The following is a 5,923-nucleotide window of genomic DNA, read 5'->3' as shown; positions in this document are numbered from 1 at the left end:
TTCAGACCTCTCCTCATTCGCCATTGACTCCTCTATTCCTAGCCATTCTTTGCTTTGGATTTGTGAACAAAGCATGCTTGAACCCTTACTCCAAAGTGACTTGCTAAGCACTTCAGGAATTTTTGCAGTCCCAACATACTGGCTGGATGCAAGAACATAATCTTCTAAAGGACTCATTCCATCATTACTGGGCCTGGGGTGGAAAAAGGATTGCATTTTGGATCAATTAAAGTTGGAATATATAACAACATTTTTTTCACACTTGCCCCTACTTGACATCACAGCAAGGGCACCACAGCATAATGAAAACCCAAAATAAGAGACTCTTCTTTTTTTAGCTCAGAAAGACTTTTTAACGTAATTTTAGAAACACCAGGAATCTCAGACAGAAATGTAGAGAATGAGCCACTCATTAGGCCAGAATGAAGGCTGATAATCACACAGTTTGACAATACACATCGGGTTCCCCTGTCAGTCACAGCTCCTTGCTGTTGCAAGCTGCTGCCTCCTTTGCCCCAGAAGCTTATCTTCTGGTAAGGGAATTGCTTCCTTCTACAGGCAAATCCCTGTCACCTCAGAGGCAGCACACTCCACAGCCAGAGTCCTCTTTGGGTAACCATCTCTCCTGGCCCTGCATATACTAAAGACTGAGAGGGCAGATTCCATAGTTTTTCTTTTAGCCAGTGCAGACAGCAATTCCAGCTGGACCAAGCATTCTACCAAAGAAGCAGCACTGGGACTTTTCCTCTTTAGTCCATCTGTTTGTTCAACCTCTTTGACCCGTAAGCAAGCAGTGACCCTCTGTCTGCCTATTATGGGACTGCTGTAAAATGTACCTGGTGCCATGAACTACTTACTCTGACTCAGACTCTGCCAGTAGGTACCGGGGAATTACAAATACTTTTTCCACATTGAGACACCAATATGCAGGCCCCAAATATCATGCATTTTCTTCTATTAAATGGAAAAATTGACAATTCCTTGTCTCAATATGATATTCTACTCAGTGAATTTTTAAAAATTATCATAATGCCCCCGATTTTTCAATCTTGCCACTTCAACAAGACAGCAGGTATGAACACACGCAGATAGGAATCTGTGATATTCAGTACAGCTTTCAAATAATTTTTAACTTCATGGATTTTTAAAATTTATTTATTTATTTATTTTGGGGGCAGGGAATGGGGATTGAACTCATTACCTCAGGCTTGCCAGGCAAGCACTTACGCAGCTGAGCTAAATCCACGGTCCAACTTCATAAATTTTAAGAGCATCTGCCCATATAATGTGGGAACTAAACTCAAGAACAGTGAGAACAAATTCCTGGAATACACTGACCTAACTAACTCTTGGCTTCCTAGACCCTCAGCTTCTGATCCGGAGACAGGTGAATCTTGCAGAAGTTTGCACGTTCAGACAAGACTAAAGATTCTACCGCAACCTTCCAGGCTTAACCGTCTAACTTTCTTCTTCCTCCCTGTCTGCCAGCCAGGACCACAAAGCCCATCAGCAGCTCTCACTGTGCTCATTATGCTTTAGGGTGAGGTGTTCTGACAAGAGAACGATTCGACTCGCGACATCTCCCTCTGCTGGCCGGAGGGAGGAAGAGCGGCAGGAAGCTGCAAAGCATTCTTGCTGCAGACCCAGGACACAGGGTGGCGGCGGCGGCGGCGGTGAGGGAAGAAGGGCGGGAGCGGCGAGGCGTGGAGGCGCCCTCTGGCGCAGCTCTGTCGGGTGCGGTGCAGCGGGAGCTGCTCGGGGCTGGCGAGGTGACCCGGGCCGAGAGGGTTAGGAGGGGCCGCATGCAGCCACGGGAGGCGGTGCCGCTGCTCGGCTTCCTCGGACTCTCCGGCCCGGCGGGCCGCGGTGCTGGCTCGAACTTTCGATCTTGCTTAGGGCCGGCCCTTCTAGCCAGATCCGCAGGGCTGGGCCGGCCGCCCGCTCCCCGGGTCCCCCCAGCCCGAGTCGGCTGTGCCTGCCGCACCTCGATGCGCCCAGGCTGCGGGTGGCGACACAGGTACCGGGTGCTGCATGTGCAGAGCGCCCAGAAGGGCAGAAGGTCGGGCGATCCCTGGGGCCTGGCTCCACAGCACAGGTCAAGCTAAAGGGGCCACCTTCTTGGGGCGCCCCTCTCCTGGGCAGGCCTGTAGAGGCCTGGGGTAACTGATACTATCGGGTCACGCCCACTTGCACAGTTGAATAATCTGCATCACATCTGCTCTGATTCACAAGTGGGATCAGAATTTAGGTGATTCTTGATGAAGGGCAAAGGACCTCATGATGTCCCTATAAAACAGAAGGCGAAAAACGCTTGAGAATGATCTTGGCAGTCTTCATTTGTTAGTAAACTTCAATGACTTGGTAGAGCATGAGGAATTTAAAGCTTCATAAGGTTTGTATTCCAGAACAGCACTAGAGAAAATGATGTTGCATATCTCTTGTAATAATCTTTAATTCCATAAAATCCGGTCCACTGGGTTTTCACTAATTCCACACATTTATGTAAATTTCCAAACACTTTGAACCTACACATTCTCACCACCCAAATGTAACGATGGATGCAATTACTAATCTTGTGAAAACAGCAGTGTTTCAGAAACCTTAGGAATGTCTTTTTCTTTCATCCAGGACAGAAAAGAGAGGCCTTGGTGGAGTATCTGAAATAACATGGATCTTAGTGCATCACGGTTTGCTCTCTTGCTGAACACATTGAATATGGTGCTGCCCAAGCAGCTCCTGTCTGCCTTCCTCATCAGTCTGGCCTGAGACAGTTTTCTTTTTCATTGTCTTGTAAAACTGAGAAAATCAACTTCTGCTTCTGAGACTCTTTTGAATTTTCTCTACCAATATCGAATCCACATTTCAGGTGGTGCCCTAAATGGAAATGCAACCTCCTGAAGTAATAGGGTAGACACCAGCAGCGACTTCGCCATCATCATCCAGCCCTTGGCTATTCTCTGCACAGTGTATGGGGCTGAGCTTGGAACTAGTGTCTGGAGTGAGCTTGTCTACTTCCTGGGGCCCTGGGCACAAGGCTGAGCCCGCCTGCTCACACACCCTCCAGGGTGTCCTGTGCACCGCCCTCCTGAACAGCTGTTGCAGAGGATGGGGTGCCCTTCTGCTGGGTTTCCATTGCCACCCACACTGGCATGGGTGGGGCAGAGCAGCATGGCTCTCCATGCTCCTTTTCAGACACTGACTTTGACTTCTCACGTAGAGAACTTTAAGAGGGATAAAATCACCTTTTCTAGTTGCCCGAAGAAGCCATCAAGGCTGTGTCATTGGCATCGAGTGTCTGTTTCTGTGAATATGCCTAGATGGAGCTGGCTCTCACTGGGCCACTCATGTCTTAACAGTGCAGGGTCCACCTCAGTTCCGCTTCCCGCTTCTGGGGATCTGTAATCATCACAGCAACAGTAGTATGGGTCTGAACTGCGCCATCATCAATGTTTTGCCTCTAGAATTGTAGTTTGTAGCTCACAAATAACTATACCACCACAGGAGACAAATATAGCTATGCAACAAAGTGACATTTAATAATTAACCACAAGACTAAATGACGTTTACTGTGTGCCAAAATCAGTTCCAGGTAGATAATTGTATTTAACTAGCGATTTACTGTCTAAGAACAAATATGTATACAACTAAAATTGGCTTACACTTTACTTTTTTGTTGTTGCTTTGAGGAAGGGTATGGCTGTGTTGCCCAGGTTGGTCTCCTGGACTTGGAACCCACCTGCCTCAGCCTTCAGGTACTGCAGCTGGGACTAAGCCCCCCACCACCCTGCCCAACCTAGCACCCTAGTTAGAAAGGGCCCCAAACACAATCCTTTTGCAGTACAGAGCAATTTGCAATGCTAAATTAAGATCCTTTAAAAATATTCAAATAAATGTTTGCTGTTTTGCTTTAACCCTTCCCCTGACCTCATCCCTCAGGTATTTTTCAACATAGAATAGAAAATTCAAGAGTTGCTGAGCAGATTTTGTGAAGTTATAGCTGATACACAGGGTGATGGGGAAATGCTTTTTATTTTAAAAAAGTAAGAAATTTCTGAGAGAGTTTCTTATAATACCTAAAGTTGAATTTGTATGTCAGGTAAGAATATTGAAGAGAAGCTTAGAGAACAGGACAGGCTACTGTTATTTCACCCATTCAACCATCATGGGTAAATAACCCTCAACTTATTAGGGATCCCATGTGCCTTGTCTGTGTCTCCCGATACCCAAGATCAGATTCTAGGACAGAGGAGATTAAGTGTAGGAAAAATGTATTAAGAGAAAGCTCATCTCAGACAGGAGGGATCCAGGAAATGGGTACTCTGAGGCTCTTTGTCCAAGGGTAATATATACAGGAAAATCACAACTTGGGTAACTGTGAGTTAAGCTACAGTCAACATACAGGATTATGAGTATCCGTCACTTCACTAATATTGATCCACAATAAATGAGGCACTTCACAAGGGTGTATGGTATGCCCATTATATTTGCCTTATCTGTAAATTCTAATGTTGGAAGAAGAAATGCATTCTTGGGGAAGGATTTGCATAATGGTCTGGGTGTTCTGGTCACCCCTTGATGAGTCTGACACATTATTTAGTTTCACTGGATGAGGCGGCCCTGATTGCAGTATAATCTCTAACAGTTGTTTAACTCTAAGGAAGCTGATAGGCCTGGCTATGCAATCTTCATCTTCATACCTGGCTCTCTTTTTATCTGCCTCCAGTCAAAATTTTGAAGTGTCTTGTCATTTGTAATGACTTCCTCCAGAGCCCCATCCCTATCTGACTGATTTTTTTTTTTGTCACTCTGTAGCCCAGGCTGGTCTTGAACTCACAACAGTCCTCCCACCTCAGCCTCCTGAGTGCTAGAATTACACACCTGACTGATTGTTAATGTCTGTCTATCTTGCCCATCTAGTATACATCCAGTCAGGATTTATCATCCCATTCATTCCAGAATAGTTGCCTGCTTAAGTTCACTTTGACACATCCTGAATTGTGGTGAAGAAAATGAAAGTCAATCAGGATTAATAACAATAATAAAATGTTTCATAACGTTTCATAATGTGATTTTTCAAAAATTCACTCTAAAAAATTCCATATCATGGCAGGGAAATTTAATAAAAGAAAAATACTGTGCTTATCTGGTCATGTAGTACCTAAGTTCCAAAAGAGTCCTCGTGAATCTTTTACTCAGCTTACTTGGGCCGATGAGTCTGAGGCTACTGGCCACCTTAGAGGGACTAAGAGAGGAAAGCAGGTCTTGTGTGACAGAAAGTGTAGAATGTTTTCCTTTCAAGTTCTCAGTCCTTTACCTCACACCGTGATGCAAAAGGACTAAATGGATGTTTGCACCATTGCAAGTATTCCAGCCCCCAAAGAAATGCATACAAATACTTACTCAAAGCCCTTCTGACCGTTCATTCTCTCCTAGTATCTGCTCTATCTGTGGCTGTCTGGAGGTCAGGAAGAGAATCGACTTACAGTTTGGGAGGCTAATGCCCCTACAGCCATCCACTCCACGTCTTTAACGGTCTGGCCCACTCACACCACCATGAACCTTGTCCTGAGTGACAGAATGCTCGGGGAGATTCCTCATGGTAGGAGAGCCCTCGTGTTGCCTGGAAAAGTTGAACACCAGGCTTCGTTGGGCAAACCAGCATGCATATTTATCACCATTAAATTTCCTTTTCCTCTAGTGGTTGTATATCCAATTTTTGAAATGGTATAAAGGATCAAGTGTTTACTGGTCTACTGGGTTTAAAAGGCATTCTGTGTGTGTGCTCGCACATGCATGTGAGTTTAACGCATAAAGAATGGTATTCTAAAGTCAGACGTGATGTTGTACCTGTGTATTAACTACACTGGAGGCTGAGGGAATTAGTGCTTCCTAGAGTCACACGCAGATGCAAAATGTCTGTCTG

The 5,923-nt window shown here is 45.4% G+C and overlaps 1 pseudogene; it reads right to left on the bottom strand.

Moving 5' to 3' along the window:
- Positions 1-1,528: 1,528 nt before the first annotated feature.
- LOC134477477 (inactive ubiquitin thioesterase OTULINL-like) lies at positions 1,529-5,598 on the bottom strand (annotated as a pseudogene).
- Between the last annotated feature and the right edge of the window lie 325 nt (positions 5,599-5,923).

Source organism: Cavia porcellus, unplaced genomic scaffold (genome assembly GCF_034190915.1).
Source record: "Cavia porcellus strain 051 isolate PalLab524CR breed Dunkin Hartley unplaced genomic scaffold, mCavPor4.1 scaffold_8, whole genome shotgun sequence".
NCBI lineage: Eukaryota > Metazoa > Chordata > Mammalia > Rodentia > Caviidae > Cavia > Cavia porcellus.
Note: the sequence above shows the minus strand (reverse complement) of the source record. Positions and strands in the feature narration are given on the sequence as shown.